The following is a 23,622-nucleotide window of genomic DNA, read 5'->3' as shown; positions in this document are numbered from 1 at the left end:
GTTTATTGTTATTGCAGATGAGATTCTGTACAAGTATTTGAGCCATAAACTGACATCCCATAAACATAAGATTCCTGTCTGGTAACAGAAATTCATAGTATATGTTTATAAAATTCAATGTAAACCAGTCAAGAACTTTTCGAGTTTTTTTGTAATAACCTTCCTCCTTTATACATATACGTTTATTTATATGTTATATGTATTAAAAGTAGGTATATAAAAACTCACAAGTATTCGGAAGCAACGTTGTGTCCAAATTTGAAAACAATCGGCGGAGAACTTGGGGATGATTACGACTTTGTACAAACGAACATTTACATTTTTATTGATTTACCGTGTAATTATTGCACATTTATCTTACATGTGACGCTCTAGGAGGCCTATAAAAACACGTACGTAATCGAATGCAACTTTCGGTCAATATTTCAAAGAAATCGGTGAAGGAGCTACGGAGGTTTAAGGTTTTAAACACGCAAACATTCATTTTTTATTTATGTAGAAGTAAATGTTCGCTTGAACAAAACCGTAAATTTGCGAATGCTTCGAAATTTTAGCACAACTTTGAATTCAAATATACGTGAGTGTTTACACATCTACTGAAGCACGTGGATAATTTGTTAGCAAAAATTTCGTGTTCTTTGTTCAAAAACTTAAATCTCCGAAAGTAGTTCACCGGTTCCTTTTAAATTTTGATACAACGTTTCATTCGAATACACGTGTTTTTATACACCTACTGGAACACCATTGGTGTATATATTTTACATAAAAACATGGGTGTTTTAAAATGCAACTTTATGTCAAAATTTCAAAGCAATCTGCGAAGAACTTTCAGAGATTTACGATTCTGAACAAACGAACTTTTAAATCTTTAGTTATATAGATTAGTGGAGTAGGATTTGTCTGTTGCCAGCCGCGGTGGCCGTGCGGTTCTGGGCGCTGCAGTCCGGAACCGCGGGGCTGCTGCTGCCGCAGGTTCGAATCCTGCCTAGGGCATGGATGTGTGTGATGCCTTAGGTTAGTTAGGTTTAAGTCGTTCTAAGTTATAAGGGACTGATGACCTAAGGTGTTAAGTCCCATAGTGCTCAGAGCCATTTGAACCATTTGTCTGTTTTGAACATGAAACCAGCTGCTGTCTTATGTGGAGGTTCGTGATTTCATCATACTCAGTTAAAGAAATACTCCATGTCGGAGAAGGAGGAAACAGGAAGTTGCACTGCTCCGATACCGGTATACAAAGAACACAGAGGAAATGCAACTTTTATTCCGTATTTGTCGTTCACTTTGTCAATTGCTAGTTAGTTTTGAAAACTGAATATCCTTCACAAACCAAGAGAAACTAGATATGGTAGTCCCTTACGGAGAACAGTTGATATGTGAACACAAAGGTGTCCCGACAGAGGGTGTGCAACAAAAATTGACGGTTTAGCGAGCGTGCGAAAAACTTGGTATGGGAAGTGCTCTGGAGTACTACAGTATTTCGCAGAGGGCAAGGGAAAGCCTGCAACTAGCGAAGCCAACGAAATATATGTCCTGGGAGCTGCTATCCATAATCCACATATTAACTCCAGTGAAGCGGCGAGTACCCCTGGAATAAATCAGGCCAGCGTTTCTCACATTTTGCCTACAGCTTCCATTCGTATCCTGCGATACTGCACCAGCAGACTAACCAGCGGGATTGCAGAAGGCTGACGGAATTCTGTCACTCGGTTCTGATACGATATCAAAACAGTAGGTTATTCCTCTGTAGAATTATGAAACTACGTTTACAGATCACAGAAAACTGAAACCAAGAAAGACTTGGATGCATTATTAGGTTGCTTAGAATTCTCACTGTCTGAGGCGCGTTGAATATCAGAGGCAGAGGACGGTAAACGTTTGGAACGGGATTATTTAAGTCTATGTGACTTGTACTTACTTCTTAACGGTTAAGGGTACACATAATTTCTTACTGAATTCTCCCACAGAGAGAACCATTTGAAATTCGTAGACGTCTGTGGATCCAGCACTATGCATGCTTGGCTGACTACTCTCTTGTGACAATTAAAGCGCTCACCCAGCACTTTCCTGGTCACAGCATAGGTCGTGAAGACGTTCTTAGCAGGCCCACATGTTCGTCTGACTCCCAGCCACTGAAAAGGTCTTTCTGGGCCAATCTCAAAGTTATACATAGGCTTCAACAACCCAAGAGGATTTAAATCATTGCAATGTTGCCGCATATGCAGTGATATCGAAGGATTATCTTCAGTCTCTCCAGAAGTGCTTGAACTAGTGTGGCAAACGTGTATTGCAGTAAACGGTGGGCATTTTGAACATCGGTGATGTAAATGGAGTTATATGGAAGTGTTTATGACCACATTCTTTTGTGATTTCTTTTCTTATTGTTGTGGCAGATTAAGGAGAAATAAAAAGGTTCGGTATGAGGGCATTGCTGCAGCATATATGCAACGTAGCGCGACTTCGATACGAGTATTTAAGTAAAGACGCTAGAGCTAGAGGTCAGTGTGGCATTCGTTTCTTCCCGACGTGCGTGCTGTAAATGCGTGGACGTAGACTATGGCGACGTTATTACCAAATGCATCCAAACAGGACCAACGTGGTATTGTTGTTTTCCTGCCTGTCGAGGGATAACGCCGGTAGACATCCATCGCAGAGTGAAAAATATGAATGGGGAAGCACATCTGTCGAAAACCACTGTTGTGCAATAGAGGAACAAGGGGTTACTACTGGTCCACGTTACCGCAGTCCCCCCATCGCAAATGTCGTAACACGGAAGTTCATCAACTCAAGTAGCAGACACTACCCCATGCAATCACCATCCCTTCGATCCCATAAAAAAGGTCTTGAATGTTCGACGATTCCTGTCGGAAGAGGTTGTGCATCAGGCTGTTACGCTCTTCTTCGCGCAACATGGCGCGGAGTCTTACAACACGGATATCTTCGACAAGGTGCGTCGGCAGGATGATTGCCTCAATGCTCACGATTATTCTGCCCTACTGGCATACCGATTCTAAACCGTACGGCCTTCGAAAGGTAACTTTTTGATCCCCCCTTACGTGACTTTGCAATGTAAATGTGAATCTGGTCGTTAAATTCATTACGTGAAGGTGTTACTTGCACATTTTAGCCTCAGTTCCCTGTTTTACAAAACTACTCAATTGTTGGCGTGCACATTTTTTTCAAGGCATAGGTAGAAGCAAGAGCAGAAGTGTTACCGTCATTAACTGGTGAATCACTCTTAGATGCTACGTCATTCTCCTTCTCGTTTTTGTGACGTTCTAACTACATGTAGCCAAATAAGATTCGTATCAGTCATAAATTGAAATTTTCTCATCTATTCCGTTTCAGTAAATAGACTCTCTTTGCTGAATGAGACTGAAGGGTGGCATCAGCTTGACGCGTTAGTTTCTAATAATAATACGGATTTGCGCCTAAGATTTCTTAAAATTTTAAAGGAGAAATTTGAATTTAACAACGTAGTTGAAATATCCTTGTATATACTAGTTTAACGTTCATGAATGTACTGTATTTGACTAATGTACACTGTGAGATAAAAAGTATCTGGAAACCTGGCTGAGAATGATTTACAAGTTCGTGGCGCCCTCCACCGGTAATGCTGGAATTTAATATGGTGTTTGCTCTCTCTTAGCCTTGATGACAGCTTCCACTCTCCCAGGCATACGTTCAATCAGCTGCTGGAAGGTTTCTTGGTGAATGGCAGCCCATTCTTAACGGAGTGCTGCACTGAGGAGAGGTATCGATTCCGGTCAGTGAGGCCTGGCACGAAGTCGGCATTCCAAAACATCCCAAAGGTATTCTTTAGGATGCAGGTCAGGACTCTGTGCAGACCAGTCCATTACAGGGATGTTATTGTCGTTCAACCACTCTGCCACAGGACGTGTATTATGAACAGGTGCTCGACAGTGCTGAAAGATGCAATCACCGTCCGCGAATTGCTCTTCAACTTTGGGAAGCAAGAAGGTGCTTAAAACATCAATGTAGGCCTGTGCTGTGATAGTGTCACGCAGAACAACAAGGGGTGCAAATCCCCTCCATGAAAAACATTGCCATACCATGACACCACGGCCTCCGAATTTTACACGCTGGCAAATGACGTTCACCGTGCATTCGCCATACCCACACCCTGCCGTCGGATCGCCATATTGTGTACCTGATTCGTCGCTCCGCACAACGTTTTTCCACTGTTCAATCGTCCAACGTTTGGCATTTACCGGCGTGATGTGTGGCTTATGAGCAGCCGCTCGACCATGAAATCCAAGTTTTCTCACCTCCCGCCTAACTGTCTTAGTACTTGCAGTGGATCCAGATGCAGTTTGAAAATCCTGTGTGATGGTCTGGATAGACGTCTGCCTATTACACATTACGATCACCTTCAATTGTCGGCGGTCCCTGTTAGTGAACAGACAAGGTCGGACTGCACGGTTTTGTACTGTGTGTATCCCTTCACTTTTCCACTTCAGTATCACACCGGAAACAGTGGACCCAGAAATGTTTAGGAGTGTGGAAATCTCGAGTACAGACGAATGACATAAGTGACACCCAGTCACCTGACCACGTTCGAAGTCCACGAGTTCCGCACAGCACCCCATTCTGCTCTCTTACGATGTTTAACAACTACTTAGGTCGCTGATATGAAGTACATATCAGTAGGTGGCAGCACAATGCACCTAATATGAAAAACGTATGTTTTTTGAGGTGACCGGATACTTTTGATCACATAATGTATATACTGTGGTTGATGCGGGTGATATAGTACTTCTAATTGTTGCTTTTTCTTATTTCAGGTGAGCAAAGCACACTACTCGGGGTTCCAGTCCTTTGCACAGCGTATGTGAAAACACATATAATGTGAGTTGCTTGGCATGGTAACTAAACACTTACTTGCTATTTCATTTTATTATCTTTAGTTGACGAGATTGTGTACATTTTAGACAAGTGAAGATGTAACTTCCTCAAATTACATTTTCCTTCAGTTGTGACTAAGTTGTTGTCATCTTCGTGAAATACTGTGGATCCGGAAATAGTAGTAACCGAGGTGTAATGTGTTCCGGAGTCACTCGTAGAAAATACGACAAAATTTGTCGCACCAAGCGCCATACGTCTTCTGCCGCGCCACATGTGAGACGGTGTTCGTCTGTGTCTGGTATCCTGCAGCCTACGCAAAGAGGCGATTCCGCCATGTTTATCTCGTGGAGGCGTGATCGGGTGATATGTTTACCATTGATTGCGATTTACCATGTGGATCGGACGGCTGTGTCCAGTGAAACCGCGTGAATCGTCTTCCACACCACTTTCCAATTAATCTGAGGGCTTTTGGTCTCCACGATGTTTGGTGGGCGCCTCTGCTGTAGGACATGATATATATCCCGCGCCGACACCTCTTTCGTCGGTGCTACTGCGATACGGACATAGCTATGTTCAATGTAAAAGTTCCCGAAGTAGTAGAATATGGGGGTATGTCTTGCGTCGTCAGTGGGGGCATAAGGGAGGGCGGAGCTAAGGACTCCAATAGCAAACCTGTCGAACTTTCCGGGTGGTGGCGCCACAGCTTGATGTGTGAGCTGACATACAGTGCCACAGTTCTGTCGTGGACATGGACTAGACCAAGACCTCCCCTTTCTGGAGGAAAGGTCAGTGACTCATAACTGACTTTGAAGAGCATGCCTGTACTGACGTAGGCTCCGAATGCCTCTAATAGACGCCGAGCCATCAGTAACGGTATTGGGAGAACACGCGCTATGTGTGGAAGGCGCGATGCGAGGTAAACATTGGCGAAGTGTGTCCTTTGGAGAATGTCCAGGGTCCGCAGACGAAGGTTGAAGATTTGGACCCGAATTTGTTGTAATAAGCGGCGGTAGTTAAGAGCCGCAGTGCGCCGTATGTCGTCGTGAAACTCTATTCCGAGACATTTGATAGTGCCACGAAGCTGTAGGGGTTCGACACACGCTGGGGTCAACCCGTCTCCTATGGCCATGGCGACTGATTTGGCGACGTTGAGACAGCTGCCGGAAGCCACACCGTACGTGGTAATCCATTCTAGTACTCTGTTGACATCGTCGCAACTGCGGAACACGAGAACCAGGTCGTCTGCATATGCTGTACAGCGAAATGTGATGTCACGTAGGGTAAGACCGGTGAGACGTTGACAGAGGCCACAGAGGAGCGGTTCCAGTGCTAGAGCATATAGTAACGTCGACAGGGGGCAGCCTTGACGCACGGAGCGGAAAATCGCGAGGGACTGCGAGAGACGCCCGTTGACGAGCACTTTGGAAGTCGCCCCTCGGAGTAGGCGCTTCACGACGTCTGTGAATTGCTGCGGGTACTGCATATGCTGGAGAACGGACGTTACGTACTCGTGATCCACTCGATCAAAAGCTTGGCTAAAATCTAGTGATGCCAGCACTCCCGGGATGCGGCGTGCCCTGGCTAGGGCTATTAAGTCACGGTATCGACACAGTGCTGTGTGGATGTTGTTGATACCCCCTAGGGAAGCCTGATCTAGCGAGATGACGTAAGGTAGGGTCGGTCGGAGACGGTTTGGTAACAGTCTGGTGAATATCTTCATGTCGCAGTTGACGAGTGTTAGCGGGCGGTAATCTTGTATTCGAGCCCCACCTTTAGGTTTTTGAACCGGTATAATTATTCCTTCTACGAAGGTCGCAGGGAGCGGCACCGCGGGGGACATAAGCTCCCGACAGATGTCTTTTAACTTGGGAGCCAGTAAATACTGGAAAGTTCTATAAAACTCCACACCGAGCCCGTCGGGGCTAGGAGACTTATTCGCCGCTCCTTTACCGATGGCGTCGATAACTTCGTCTTCCGTAATGTCGTTCAATAATTCAGTTTGTAAATCCTGTGGGACAACGCCGTAAACCAGTTGTGAGACTGGAGTCACCGTCGTCGGGTCGGAACATTGAGCAGAATAAAGTCGTGCATAATGGTCGAAGAAGGCTGCAGCAATATCGCGTTGTGTGGTGTGATGACGGCCGTCCTCAGTGGTGATGGCATGTATCAGCGCCCGTCTTCGCAGAGTACGTTCTCGGATGACTTGGTACATGGTGGGTCGTTACGTTGCGAGTCTGTCTCGTGTTCGCGCTCGGACGATCGTCCCTTCGAGGTGTCGGCGCATATGGGCTACGATCTGTGCTTACGCACGCTGAAATGTCAACTGTCGTTCCTGTGTGGGTGGCAAGGAGGTGCATTCGCAAAGGACGGTGAAATAAAAATCAAGGGTCTGCCGCCTCCAAGCAGCAGTCTCACGACCATACGTAATAAAGGTTCGCCGTATGGTCGGCTTGGCGCAGGTTAACCAACAACTAATCGACGTAGGATACGTTGGGACGCGGCGGACGCACAAACTCCACGTGTCTTCGATGGCGCGTCGACAATCCGGAGAAGCGAGATGAGCAGTGTTTAATTTCCAGGGATGTCGGCTACGCCACACCCGTTGGCGACGAAGGGTGACGGCACGTATATAGGCCTCGTGATCAGAAAAGGCTACTGGCCACACCTCCGCGTCACTCACCGTTGCCGCGAGAGAACAGGAGACGTAAATACTATCGATGCGACTAGACGAGTGACTCGTGAAATGGGTGTATCCTGGTCTATTTCCTCGGACATGTTTCCATGTATCTACCAGCTGGAGATCGCCGATGAGTGTCCCAAGTTTGGGGCACGGTGAATGGCGTGGCAGCTGATCTTTAGGTGCTCGGGTGCAATTGAAATCGCCCCCTAATATCAAGTCATCGTGCCTGCCCTGGAAAATGTGCGCTATTCCTTCTACGAAGAAGAGCGATCGGTCACGACGGCGATTCGTTCCGGAAGGGGTGTACACATTGATAAACCGGACGCCTTGTACCGTTACGGCCATTCCTCTAGCGTCGGGGAGATATCGGACTTCGTCCGCCTCGAGGCCCTCTCTGAGGAGAATTGCGACTCCACTGTTAGTTGGCGAGGCGTGGGACACATGAGACGTATAACCATACGTACCCGGGAAATCGGCGACGAAGACTTCTTGGAGAAAGACAATGTCAACGTCTGCTGCATTGAGCATGTCTTGGAGCAGCGACAACTTCGTACGTGTCCGAATGGTGTTAATGTTGATGGTCGTTAAGTGATAGGTCTGTAGATCGTCTCCTGCGGTGGGGGCCGCCGTCAGTGTCGCCGTAAAAGTTGTGGCCTGTGGTCTGCTGGCCGCGCCCTCATCTGTTGCTACTCGGGAGGGGCCGAGGTGTGGGAGGAGAGACCACTCTCCTCATCCACCACAGCGGCCGTAGAACCGTCTTCAATGTCATCCGCCCAAGGTCCGTAAGTTAACGGTGGCTGCGGTAGAACACTTGTGGGCTGAGTGACTGAGCGTGAATCCGCAGTTGTTTCCGGTTGTGTACCAACGGCGGACGCTGTGCTGGCCATCCGTTTGCCCGAAAGAGCGGAATCGGGTTTGCGAAAATCAGACAAAGTGACAGGTGAGGGCGATCTCGGGTCATCCATTTTCCTCGTCGTTTCGTCGGCCGTCCGGTCGTCAACTGCAGAAGACGTCCGCTGGAGCCAATCGTCTAAGGGTGTGCGACGTCGCTTTTTATGTTTTCTCGGTGACCTTTGTTTGCGGACGTGGGTTTCTGTGTCCGAAAGAGCTTGTGGTTCCCGTATAGCATCCCCCTCAGGTAGAAAGGCAGAGGTCGGTACAACCCTAGCGTCGAGTTCCATTCTCTCGTCCGAATCTTCATGTGGAGTCGATGGGCGGCGTTCTGCAACCTCTGCAGACACCGTAATGGTGTTGGTCAATCCAGGACCGGCGACAGGTGCGCATTCTAACGCTTCCTGTCTTCCGGGAGGGGGGGGGGGAGGTTGTCGTCTGTCATGACGGTCGATCGTGTCACCTCTGCGTAATTGAGGGGGAGGGCCGTGAGCGTAGGAGGTGGCGTCGTGTCATGTAATGGAAGTTGTGTAACCCGACGTTGAATACACGCCGAGCGCACATGACCCTCCTGGCCGCAACCAGAACAAGTACGAGGTTGTCCGTCGTACATTACTATTGCTCGACAGCCACCTATGACTAAGTAGGATGGCACATGTTTCTTTAATTCAATTTTCACTTGTCGGACGCCGTTGAGGACCTGGTACGTCTCGAAGGTGTTCCATTTTTCGGCCACGTGGCTAATTACCGTCCCATAAGGGCGGAAAGCTGAGGTAACGACGTCCGGTGGTACTTCGAAAGGGAGTTCGAAGACTCTTAGTGTGCGTAACCCTAGTCCAGCATGGTCAACAGTAACCTCTCCGATGTGACCATCAGAGTGTTTGAAATTGAGAGTGTTCGCGCATCTGTTCACAACAGCGTGACATAACTCGTCATCGACCATCTTGACGTAAACGACGCTACTTGTGATGGATAGGCGGATACCGATGATGTGCTGTGTTGGTATTTGAACTTCGTCACGGATGAATCGTTCGACTTCAAAGGCTCGTGGTCGTGTGTAGTCGGGCTGGAAGGTGATCTTGATGGTAGCTTTTCTGTACGAATAAGCCATGGCGTGGAAGTAAACAAACTACGCGCGCTCGCGACTCTGCGGACGGAACGTAAAGAAGACGTCCTCGCCGCTCACCGGCCGAAAGCAGACTGAACACTTTAACCATTACGCTAACACAGCTCGTCATTCAATTCATCTCCCGCAGGACTATCTCGCAAAATACCGAGAAAACACTGTTGGTATGACTATGAATTACTCACGTTCGTCGAAGTACAATAGGAAAAAAACAATTACCACTGTTCTTTATTGCGAAAAAGCGGTTAGTGAGAATGATGAAAACACCTTTTCTTGCTATCGTCTGAATTAGGAGCCTTATTGCTTGTTTGGTTTAATTAATTAATTGAATATGAAGCAAATGGTATTAAGCATGGTTTTTTTCCGAACTTTCTATAAAGGAAATTCTGCTATGAAGACATTGCTTTTGTTCAATTACTTTATTTATGACTGAACGTTTCTAAAACTGAAGACACTCGTCCATGCTCTGCACTGCAGTCTGAGCTCTGGCAACGTCGTTCTCTGTTCATTGGCTGACTGTGTTTTGTGACGCCAGAACGAACCTAAACTCGGCCGCCGTCATAAATGACGCGCACTTTAGCGACTCTGTTAGGCGCTCAGAATTACGAAGTTTCCCGGTCAAAGACAGCTCATCGTAGGCTGTAGTAGTCAGCGGTAGCGACCTTGTCAAAGCTCCCCCTTTCTCCCCGACCAGTGTGCCAGCAAACCGCTGATCTGGCAGCGGCAGTCCCAGATCCAACGTGGCGTCCCCTTGCCACAGGCCAGTGTTCCGAGCGCCGCTAATGAAAGCGACCTGCCGCTCCGGATCTTCCCAGTCCGGCCTCCTGTGATATGCAAATGGAGGGTCGCCGCAAACGCGCCAACATGTTACCCGTGTCCGTCCGCGCGCCACCCGGCCCGCCGGACAATGTAATCGCAAGTCAGCGCGCCGCGTTTCCTATTCGCCGCCGAACAATGCCGGCGTTTCCGCCAGCCTGCTTTACTACTCTGCTACGCCCTCTGGGCCTTGTCGAGCCGGGCACACGTCGGCGCTCACTCCGGGCTGGTCTACCGTGCTGTAACAAGTGCCACAGTAGTGCCGCTCTTGTAATTAGGGAACCTGACATCAGCTTACCAGCTTAAGGTCTGCTGCAGTGGTTCCTTTAATCATTACCAGTTTACATGACACATAGCTGCTTAGCACTTCGGGGCATTGTTGATATTGGTGCACTATCTATCAGATACGGTTTTGTCCATGTAACACAACATCGTACTGGCTTTGTACTACCAGGTACCTCGCTCTCATTGTAATATTTAGTTCTCCAGTTAAAAATCAATCATTAAACGTAGTGAACTGAAAACGATAATGCTACTATCTGGTCGTGCTTGTGCATTACGTTCATAGCATTTTTAATAATAGTCAAAAGTACTGAACCAAAATTTTACGTATTTTTAAGCGTTTCGTCATACCTCGACATAGTTAAACGGTGTCAGACCTATTACTAATTGCACAGAAGCGTAACTTACAGGTCCCGTTCTCATCACGTCTGCTGAGTATTAGCATGAACGTGTACCACCACACCGTCGGCAAGGAATGATTGCTTTTCACTGCTAATAAAGTCGGGTTTGAGTCATTAATTTAGTCGATATGTCTTTATATCAAATGACATAGGTCACTAAGTGAATCAGTTGAACAACTAAAATACTAATAAAGTTCGACATCTATTTGTCTAGATGGAGGCTGAAGTTTGTCAGTAGGAGAGCGATATACGTTATTGCACAAATACTTCAGCTGCCAGGTAGCCTACATACAGGGGTAGGACCAAAAGCATAACGTCATCACACATCCACCCCTCTTCGCCTCTTATCCTCATACCTCCCCACCTGCCCTCCCCTCTGCTTTGTTGTACCCCTCACACTCTCCAATCCCCTCTCCTCTCCTCCAATCATAGCCCAATATTTCACTCGCCATTAGCACAAAACAGCTGATCAGTATATGCTCCAGATCAGCCATCAGCCACCTTTCAGCATTTGTGGCAAGCTGACACAGTTTCATCAGGAGACAGAGTACAAACACACACACACACACACACACACACACACACACACGCATCTTTGTCAAGTCTCGGCAGATTTAGATCTCCAATCACAACACGGTCTCTTGTCAGCCATTAAAATGAAATAGCCAATGAGCATGTACACCATAGTCAGCCATCTTACTCTCTGTACCTGACCTGGCAATGATTCAGGTTCGATATTTGTAGCCCACAGGTGCAAGGCATAGTGGACCCTCAATCATCACATTGTTATTGCCAGCTACAAATTGTCTCTACTATTTATCAAAATATGTAAAAAAACATTTACCCCAGTGATCTCACACACAGCTTAAGACGCACTGAGCAATGACTCAAGTTCAATATTTTTATCACACTTGGTGCATACATAATGGACCCTTAAATACAGGGTGTTTCAAAATGAACATACCGGTTTTACGGAGTTGTAGCATTTACTACCTACAACTTACAATTGTAAATAATACACCAAATGAAAGAGCAATTCAGACAGTTTTATTTGTATACCTGTGCGCAATAGGAAGAGTATGGAATGACAAAGAGTGACTGACAAACGCGTTCAATGAGTACGAATCTTTCAAGCTTAGCTCCGAGAAATATTCCTGGCGGAAAGTTTATGGGCCTGTCTTTCTCGTGAATCAACTGTAACTGATGTTTCTTATCGTTATATGCTACAGCTATGGCCCGTGCCTTAATGGGAAGAAGCTGAACAACACATCTTTATTTGGGAGTAAGACGGTGCGACGCCTCACTGGTATAACTCATTTCGGGACTGGTTGAACGACGTTAAACGACCGGTGGATTGGGCGCAAGGGGCCGGTTGACACAGCATTCTATGCATGATCTCCACGTTCACACATGATCTGACGTGAACATGTGTATGTGCCTCCGATACTAGCTGATCCATCCGACTTTGGAAACAGTGTTACTGCAACTGTTACTCCTGACACATTGATCAAGGTTTCAAAAGAACTCACCTATCGATTCTATGTGCGATCGATGTTCACACTGAATAACTGTAAGAAAAACTGTGTGTGTTTCTCTTTCATTTGGTGTATTATTTATTATTGTAAGGTGAGAGTAATATGTGCTACAGAGCCTTAAAATCCGGATATTCATTTTGGAACTCCTCGCATAACAACGTTAGTTCCAGGTCTAAGAGTGTCCATTATTGTTCTATAACCGTACAAAATACATGTGGCTCACTTACTGACGTTGTCGAAGAATATATTTTGAATCCTTATTGCTATAGTGCACAACGGGCTCTCAAATTGAGATTCATAAAGTCATTTCCACATCTAAATGTTTCTGCTACGTCTAAAAATGCATAAAGATATTGTGTAACTTACTGATTAGTGAGTGCCGAAAACTGTGAATCCTCAAATTAAGTGCCACAATGCCATTTTCATATTTAAACTGTCAGTATTACTATTCTGTCACAGTATAAACCATATATGACTGAAATAATGTGCTAATTAGGCAAGGCAGTAGTAGTTGACAGTGCCTTCATGCTACCTTACTGGTGGCACAAACAGGAATCTTCATCACCTGATCAAGCACTATTTGGGGGCTGGGAGGAGGGGGAGGGAAGATAATGCATCTAGTTGTAGATTATAAAAATAAAACTGACGTTGCTGAGGAACTAATATACCTGTTTTACTACTTTTGATCTGGGCCTACCTCAGGTTGTATTTCACTAGTGCTACAGAAACCAATTTTCAGGAAGGCTGTGGTGTTTATCAATTGGAACTACGGGATCTCAAGGCTCTCGCAGTTTCCTCTTCTACTCAAATGACTAAATAATACCAATACGTACAGCATTTTTGTCCACTGACGTTACATTTTTTAACACTTCAGTACAAAAAATTACAGTAAAATGAAGTGTTTAGGAGAGATATTTTATTCTGAATATAACGTAAACTGCACATTTTCTTAAGACGCTAGTGGTAGTACAATTGCGAAAATCATTAAATATGATGTATGAGCTTCGTAAACACTTAGATAAACTTGGTTGGCTGCTCCGTTTGCTTTTGTGAAAGACAACGATGGGCAAAGTTATTCAGAGAGGAAAGCTTGAACTCCAATGGCAAAAGAAAAGTCCGTCTTTGTACCAAAGTAAAATGGCACTTTAGAAAGTCAAACATTTATGTATTTATCAAATAACAAAGATTTTTAATGACAGTGCATTACGTGGGTCTCTCATTGGCAGTAATGATCTAACTTACACGTTAAGATACATTTGGGTACGACTCACAGAGAGACCTATGCTTTTGCACAGATGAAATAACATACTGGAGAATAGTTTAGTATTTTATCTATCTTCAACATCGGTAGTTGTATGTATCGAAATCATCAGAAACCAGCTGCATAAAAGAGATTTTACTTCCTCAACCGGTTCCAGGCATTTAATGCAGTCTTCAGGAGGCTGTACAGAAAAATGTAGTGAAATTAAGGCCGAAAAGCTAAAAAAAATTTAAAAATTTAAAGAAAAAATTATATATACTTATAACAATCGCATTATTTGCCAGCAATGAGTAACTAAGTAATAAGATAATAAAATTATGAATCGACTAATACGAAAAAAGCTCGTAAGTGCTTCCATGTTGCTCACAGCTTGAGTACAGAAATTGTATAAAGAAGCCAAGCAGCAAGTGCAGGCGTCATCCCAGAACTGTAGCTAATCAGCTAATGACGTGCATATACAACTATATTTGTCCTAAGGCATAAACTAAAAATTAAAGCACGCATAAGCAGCGTAATTAGTGATGTATGAGAACCTAATGATAATTAAAATATGTCAATACCAACGACATGTATTGCTACGGATGGGAAATTTGGGAACTAATCTCCAAGGGTAGTGCGGTCAGTAGCATGCTAGCAGAGAACCTGTTAGCAAAAAACAAGTGCCAAGCGCATCATGGGTCTCGAAACAGTAACTGGAGTGAGTGAAGAGAGAACTCTGGCTAATGCTGGCTAAGATTACGTGTCGGAAAGTGACTGTAGAGGAAAAGAAGCGCGGGCTCAATTATTTTATAGAGAAACAACTGGTGCAGGAATACATGCAGGTCCCAAGTACGTTTCGTGAAGGAACTGCAACTAACGACATTTATACCAGTTGTGTGATACTCTAAGTCCATCGCTGAACTGATGTAGAGATGTCAATAACAGCTTGGGTGAGGGAATTACAGTCGCACAAACAGCGGGCGATACCCCAAGGCGGAAAAACAATAGCTGGAGTAAACGGCGAAACAATTCCTACTCAGTAGCTAAAACGAAGAGTCAAAAGAACTATAGCAGAAAGCAAACTTATCCTTCGTCGTATACTTTCATTACAGTGGAATAACTAATTCATAAATGTATATAAGTCTTAACTAAGCTTCGTGAAGTAAATGTACCTAGCGACATCCGCCGTAGTTTAACTATAAAGTAGAGCACCAGTAACTTTGAGAATAGAATGTCTATGGATCATTGTTTACATGCAGCTAGCCACCTGTAGCAAGTACGCATGACACTTCTGGGTGGTGTTTGCTAGCGGCGGGGTCACGGGGGAGGGGGGGGGGGGGGGGTGGAGAAGTATGAGAATATGCTATACTGGGGTGGGGAGGAGTTGTTGCGATGATGGGTGGGGGAGGGAAAGAAGGGAGAGAAGTGATAAATAACGACAAGTGAAGGAAATTGGCTTCTAATAGCTAGATTCTTAACACTGATGAGGTGTAGTTATCAAGGCAATTAGTTGCTACGTGATTATACCAACTTTCAGCAAACTATTGAAGATAACATAGTAATTACAAAATACTGGGTAAAGCCTACTGATTATAGTTGTAGTCAAGTGACTATAGAACTAATTGTCCCCTACTGAATGATAATATTGTAACCATGAAAGTTAAGTGGCGCTCATTAAAAATTCTCTGAAACACAATAGTTTTAACATCTGAATTTAACTCACATTTAAATTGCCCTCTTTTAACTACTTTTCAAAGGCAGCCAAACATTTTAGTGAATACATGCTACAGTATTCAATTTATCTTGCTGTACAAAACGCTTGCCACCCGCTACTGATAATACTAACATATGCTTTCGTACACTAGAAGTCTACATTTAATACTGTCAGACAATCTTCCACGAGGCTAAAAACGCCAGCTATACCTTGGTTCTAAATTATAGCTTTAATTCTGGTAATAGCATGTTCCTTACAAAAGGAAGCTGTAAAACTTTCTCGTAGACACGTGTTAGGGACATCATTACCAGTATCACTGTTCACTCCTGATCTTGGGATTTCATTCTTACCGAGCGAGGCAGAGCAGTGGTTAGCACACTGGACTTACATTCGGGAGGACAAAGGTTCAAACCCGCGTCCGCCCATCCTGATTTAGGTTTTCCGTGATGTCCCTACATCATCTGGCAAATGCCGGAATGGTTCCTTTCAAAGGGTGCGACCGACTTTCCTCCCCATCCTTCCCTAATATGATGGGACCGATGACCTCGCTGTTTGGTCCCCTTCCCAAAAAAAACAATCAACCAGCCTTTTCATTCATGTCAACAAGTCTCGTCTTGTCGGAGGTCTTGCTGGCTTAGCTTACGTAAACATATTAGCAAAGTTACAGCTTACATAATCATGATGATGTGGTCTTCTGTACAAAGGCTGGTTTGATCCATCTCTCCATTGTGAAGTACTTATTCTGTGTAAGGGTCTTCTACTCTAATAGCTGTTGCTAGTTACATCCATTTACGTAGCTTACTGCAGTCAATCCTCGATCTCCGACGACCAGAAAAACTACTATCCTTGCCACTCTCTCCCTCCACTTAACTCATATACGTACACACGTACACGTACACATACTTTCCGCCATTACCAACCTGACAGTTCCTGGATACCTCAGGGTGTGAGCAATCCGTTCTTTTTGGTTTTTCGATAAATTTATTTCCTCCCAACTCGACTCAGTAGACGTGCCTCTTCATTAGTCATCCAGCCTACCGTTCTAATACTGAGCATTACTCTTGTATAAACTGTTGTGGCCGAGCGGTTCTAGGCGCTTCAGTCTGGAAACACGCTGGTGCTACGGTTGCAGGTTCGAATCCTGCCTCGGGCATGGATGTGTGTGATGTCCTTAGGTTAGTTAGGTTTAAGTAGTTCTAAGTCTAGGTGACTGATGTGCTCAGATGTTAAGTCCCATACTGCTTAAAGCCATTTGAATCATTTTTCTAAACTTTTGGTATACATCTTTCACTTTCATGAGAGACAACACTCTACACAAATACCACAAGGGAAGATAATGTAATAATTAAATTCAAATTTGATGTTAACAGTGTTCTTTTTTTCAGGTAATCACTTTCTTGATATTTACAATCTGCATTTTATACACCATTTACTTAGGCCAACATCGGTTATTCTGTTGCCCAGACACCAACATTTGTCTACTACTTACAGTGTCTCATCTCCTATCCTGATTTAAGTCGACAGCTTTTTATCATCCGTAGTTTACTGTTGGTAGTTCATCTCGTAACGTATTTCAAGACACTGCCCACTCCTTTTAACGCTCTGCCAAATCTTTTTCTAGCTGTGGAAGAACTACTATGTCTACGGCAAAATTGAGCGTTTCTATTTGTTCTCCCTGAATTTTAATTCCTCTTCTTTATCTTCCAGACTGTGTGCTCAATGTAGATACTAAATAATACTGGGAATAGGCTACAACCGTGCCATACTCCCTTTTCAATCACTTCTTCTCCTGCGGCTCTTTAAACAGAAGTGTGGTTTCGATTCAAATTTTAAATAACCTTTCACTCTCTGTATTTTATCCCTGTTACCTGTTCCACTCTTATATTTTTCATACACAAAATCGGTCCGAAAGAACGTCTTTTTACAAGTGAAAAATTCCGAGAGGTACTGTAACTGCGATTCCAATGGCGTGAATTGGTGACGAACGCAACTTATCTTCCAGCTGCATACGGTTGTTCCAAAAACCGGAAAATTTAGCACTGAAGGCCAAGAGTTATGACGGAACAATAAGCCACTTCATATCACAAGCTGTCTGCCCGCAATATGTTATGCACTGACTTTAAATTCCCGGTAAACGTCCTTGGACGCTACAAGACATCGTCAGCTCACTAAATGCTTACACCGGTCTCTCGGGCGAGGAGTCTGCGCCGCCTATCTACGAACGTGGCAGATTAAATTTGGCGTGCCAGCATTAATCCCGTGTGAGGACAGTATTAAAAACGCTGTCGGGGAGAGAAGAGAGCGACATTAAATTCAGCCGCCGCGCAGTGCCGCAGCGCTGTCATGGCGGGATTTATTCCTGACGCCCGGTCCGTAATCTGGTTCCCAGCGCTTCGCAGGGATGCCGCCCGCAGATGTTGGCGCCCGTATTCGCCCTCTTCACACCCACTCTCTCGTATCCCGTGTGTGCGTTATCGCCGAACGCCCGAGCCATAAACTGAGCATTAGTCGTGATTTGTTACGTGTCGGCTCAGTAATTTCAGACCAAAAAGTTCACGACCCAACGGTTCAGCTGCGAGCCTCAATGAAATGGGTACATTCGTAAGATGGAGAACCGTTTTCTGCGGACGGCACTGATCATGTAGAGAGAACAGCAAATAACGGAACCCGTAGCAATATATAGCCTGCAAAATAAAGTGAATCATTGACACGAGATTGACTTGTGAATTCTACGCACAGTTTTCATAGGGACTGAAGGAGGAAATCTAAATTTGCACACACCTCAAGTGCTGGCCAGCATCTCGTACATGGCGTAGGTTCGCAGTAATCTCTCACAGTGAAAGTTGTAGCACACTTTATGCCCTACAGTAGATGCTGAAAAGTATATGTGGATAATTTCAGATGGCAAGTCTCAATCGGTAACACATCTATTGGACTTAAAGCGTCCTCGTAGCTCGAAACTTTAGTAAATGATTCCGTTACTGCAGTTGGTTGTTAAGCAATTGTATTTATCAACGAGAAAGCTGTGAAGGCATACTTAACGGTCTAAATCTCTTCGGGATATAAATAACACAAGGCAATCGAAATGATTAAAGAGACAATTTAGATTGAAGCCCTCTTCTTCTTCTCTCGAATAACCCATTTGGAGGGTACGATGAATCAACTTTGGCTACTCTTCATTGTATTAGATTTCCTCAGTTTCCAAATTTCCTTCATCCTTTTAGAGTGTTGTTCCCTTTCTTCTTGAGTCCACTTCCGTCTAGTTATTTTCTTTCTCTCCTGAAATTCTGCCTTTTGAACTGTTCTGTTTTCTATTGTGTCTATTGTAACTCCAGCATTTTCAATGTCCTTTTCAGTCTCTATGAACCATGTTGGCTTGGATTTGTAGCTATTGAGTAAAGTGAATATCCGCTTGGTTAGTCTGTTGTTATCCATTCTGAATATATGTCCAAAAAACTGTAGTCTCCTCTTCCTCTTTACATCAGTTAGTTTCTCCGTTTTCAGATATAGCTCTCTGATTGGTGTTAACCTGTATTCAGCAATATCGTTTCTTTTAGCTCCCAGTATTTTCCTTAAAATTCTTCTTTCGGCCTTCTCTTGTTTCTCAAGGTCTCCATTTCTTGTTAGTTTAAGTGTTTCTGCCGCATAGAGAGCTTCAGGTCTGGCCACTGTTTGGTAGTGTCTTAATTTCGTGTTCCAGTACAAGGATTTTTATTATAGACGTTTTTGGTCATATGAAACACTCTTTCCATTTTGTGCACTGTAGTTTCTATAGCTATCTTTTCTTTGGGATTTTATGTAATCCACTCTCCTATGTATTTAAAGGAATCTGTTTTGTGTATTGTGTTGTTGTCAACTGCAATATTTTCAGGAGCATCACAGATGTTTGTCATAAACTTTGTTTTTTCATAGGATATTTGTAGTCCTACTTTGGCTGCTCGTTTTTGTAGTTCTCTTATTTGTTCTTGGGAATTGTCTAGTGAATCTGTAATCAATGCCATGTCATCTGCGAAGGCTAAACAGTCGACAGTGATCTTGTTTGGATTTCTCCCTAGTTGAATCCCTTTAGTATTGATGGCCTTCCTCCATTCTCGAACTACTTTCTCCAAGACTCGATTGAAAAGCAGAGGTGACAGACCATCTCCCTGTCGAACACCTGACTTTATTTCAAACGATTTTGAGAGCTCTCCCCTAAATTTTACTTTCGATTTTCTATTTGTCAAAGTACCTTTAACTATTGCCGTTGTTTTAGCATCGAGTCCCAATTCTTTTAAGGTATCAAGCAGTGTATTTCTGTCAATTGAATCATAGGCTTTTTTTAAATCGACAAAAGTAATTACATATTTTAAGTTCCTGATTTTCCTCATTTCTATTATGTTCTTTAAATTTAGTATTTGTTCTGCACATGACCTTCCCTTCCTAAATCCAGCCTGATACTCTCCTAGCTGTTTGTCAAGTATCACTTCTGCTCTTTTTAAAAGCGCCTTAGACAAGATCTTATAGGTCACTGGTAAGAGGGAGATTCCCCTATAATTGCTAGGATCTGTTTTCTTCCCTTTTTTATGTAGTGGATGTATTAATGCAGATATCCAGTCTGGTGGTAATCTGCGTGTTGTCCAGATTTCTTTTAGTATTTCTGATAGACACTGTATCATGTTGTCACTAGAGTACTTCCATAGTTCAGCAACTATATTATCCTCTCCAGGGGCTTTATTATTTTTAAGCTCTTTTATGATTTCTTTTATTTTTTCTGTGGTTGGCGGCTTGGAGTCTGGTGGTGTTGGGTTTACAATATTGAAATTAAATTTTTCTTATGGTAGATAACAGTTATGTAGTTCTTCAAAATATTCAGCAAGTATTCTACAGTTCTCTATGCTATCGTATGCAGTTTTCTGCGTTTTTTGGGTCCGTGAAAAATAGACTAGGAGGAGAGTATTTCTTTAAGTTACTTTTGAAAGTTTTGTAAAAGTCCCTAGCATAGTTCTGTTTGAAGTTGGAATCTATTGATGCTAGTTGGTCTTTTTTGTATTGAACTTGGATCTTTTTAAGGCCTTTTGAAGCTTGCTTCTGGGCTTCTTTTAGGGAGTTCCTATTTTTATCATTTTTGTTTGCATTCCAAATGTTCCAAGCTCGTTGTCTTGTTAGGATTAGTTTGTCACACTCATCATTCCACCAGGCATTTTTCCATTTTTTGGTAAGGAGAATGGTTTCTTCTGCTGTCTGTACTATATCTTTTTGAAGTTGTTCCCATGTTTTAGTTGTTTTCTTTTCCAAAAGTGTCCTGAATTTGTGTTCCTTGGTTAATTTCTGAGTGTCAAACTTTTTAGGTTGATATTCGCTCTTTCTTTTATATATTGGTCTAATTTTGAATTTAACGCGAGATAGATAGTGATCTGAATCTAAACTTGCACTCTCAGCAACTTTTACATTGAGTATCTCTGATGCAGACAGTCTGCTTATAGCAACATGGTCAAGTTGTTTCTCCCCACAGACTGGATTCGGGGATACCCATGTAGTTTGTTTTCTAGGGAGTTTTTTGAAATATGTTGACTTTAGAACTATGTCATGTTCTCTGCATAAACTAATAAGTCTTTCTCCATTTGCATTGGTTCTTTTATGTGCAGGGAATTTGCCTACTATGGATTGGTGATTACGTTCTTTGCCGATTTGAGCATTAAAGTCTCCCAACAATATTATTGTGTTTTTGGATGAAATCTGGTCTAAGGTGTTTGACAGTTCCTGCCAAAAAATTTCTGTTTGTTCTTTTTGTGTTCTGTTTTTCTCATTTGTTGGTGCATGTGAGTTTACAATGGTATACAGTTTGTTTACTGATTTGAAGGTTAATGTTGAAAGCCTTTCATTGACAGATTTAAATTCTACTATCGAGTTTAATATATTTTGGTTTACAATGAATCCTGTTCCAAGTTGGGGTACATTCTTCATAACTCTTTTTCCTGGCTTCCCTTTGAAGATTCTGAATCCCTCTGAATCAAATGAATGTTCTTCAGTATACCTTGTTTCTTGGAGTGCAGTTATCATTATATTTTTCTGTTTTATAAAATTTATTAACGTTTTAAGTTTTTCTGTTTTTAGAAGTGAGTTTACTTTGAACGTTGCCAAGTATTTTACATTTTTGTGTTTCATTTTATTTGTTGCTTGCTTATGGCAGGTTTCAGGATGCTCCGACTTATCTTTCGCACATTGCTGCAGGCCCCCATAATCCGAATGCCTACTTTTAATTTCCTTAGAAATTGGAGATTGGTTACTCCCTGGCGTAAAGTCTCTTACAAGGTGCGTATCCATTGTTGATTGTTTGTTGGGTTAGGGGAACAAGTCCCCTAAGGATTCTACTCGAGGTTATTAGCTGCGAGGAATGGCTTTCAGCCGCACCATTGGTGGACAGACGCCGACCACCCAGCCGTTTGTTTCAAGGCAGACGCCAAGTGGGTTTTTTTTCTTTGGTTGCCTCTTCCGCTAGTTCCGCCGTACCGAGAACTATTCCCTCCGTCTTCACTACCGTTGAGGTCTTCACTGTAGTCCTGGCAAGGAGCCCTTACAAGGTGCTATCACCCGGGCCAGGTGAACCTTGGTTTTTTAACGAGGTTGTTACTCCTCCCCCTCCTCCTTCCTCACCTCTTGTATGGTGAGGCCCCGGGCTTGGGACCGGCGTGGCGGAGTTATTCAAGCCCTCTATTAAATTAAAATGGCGTTTACAGTTGCTGTCGCCGGACCGGAGAGAAGTGTGACAATTTCCCAGCCTGGTAGGAACCGGAGGTGCACTCCAGAATAGGATCAAACCCTGTGGAGAGATTTTTGAAACGGCAACTCAGATAAGGTATCTCCCATGTCTACATGATCTTGAGCAGAAGGTTCGGCGCCGTCCGCCCTGCTTTACAGAGATGGAAAACCTCCAACCTCCATGTTCGTTGACGAGGCGAGAACGTCGCCTTGTCACTCACTCGCGGATTCACCGTCCATGAGCCTCAAACTGTCGACACAATCACCCCAACAGCCAACTATCTTCGCCATTTCCGAGGTGCTGGTTCCCAGGTGCCAGGCCATAACAGTTTTCTCTTTGTTAAAATCGTTTATGACAGGTTTTCCCACATCTGCGGCACGTATCCTATTCGTGTCTACTCTGCTTATGTACGCCTCTTAACACGTCATGTGGGCGCCACGCCGGCAGACAGCATTCTGTCTCAGGTTGGACAGTCGTAATGTTTTAGCACATTAGTTTAAAGTAGGATAAAGGTGAAAATGGGTAATAACTGAAGATGGAAAGAAGAATATCTGTGCCAGAAGCGACTTATCTGTTGTGCTGTCACATTTCTGCAACGTAAGATCTGTGGTCAACAGGAGACGGTTTCACAATTTAATTTAGAGATTTAAATTTTCCGTTGCTTCTTTACTGCGTGATGATTTTTTTGCAAAAAGACAGTGCTCGATTTTCTTCCCAATCTTTGTCCGTTCTGAGCCTGTATTGGGTCTCTAATCACTACGTCACTGGTGAGACTATCAGCACAAGTTAACGTCTCTTTTCCTTTGTAGATTCAGACCGTTTATTTTGACCCTCATGCTAATTTTTTTAAATCCCTACAGAAAAATAACGACATTATTGACTTAGTTAGTCCAGAATAATCCTCCTGTCCTTGTTAACTATTTCCCCAGGGTATGGGGCGCACACTGGATGCAGAAACGTGCGGTTAGAGGCAATGCGTAAGCAATCTAGACGGCGACTCGTCAGGGGAGAGTATTTGTACCAGTAGCGGTAATCCGTTGCGAGTACCACGCTTTCTATGCTAATTGTTTCAGAACCTGGTCTCTACAGTGGGTGGTTCTGGCCAGTTTGTACCCTACAGATGTCCAATCTCAGTGTACGAACGGTTTTGGAGCATAGAACCAGCGTAATTTTCCGTGGGTACTGACCGGAGGTGCTCGGTGCTGATCTGTGGCAATAGATTCTTCTAGCAGAGGCTGATATACAGGAATTAGGCTAAAGTATGGAAACATCGCGAGAAAGCCATGCTTGAACATAAAGTGGCAGCAAAGCCTTGTGTAGTCTCCTCAATAACAT

Source organism: Schistocerca gregaria, chromosome 4 (assembly GCF_023897955.1).
Source record: "Schistocerca gregaria isolate iqSchGreg1 chromosome 4, iqSchGreg1.2, whole genome shotgun sequence".
Classification (NCBI taxonomy): domain Eukaryota; kingdom Metazoa; phylum Arthropoda; class Insecta; order Orthoptera; family Acrididae; genus Schistocerca; species Schistocerca gregaria.
The sequence above is the reverse complement of the archived record's forward strand: the minus strand, read 5'-3'. Positions refer to the sequence as shown.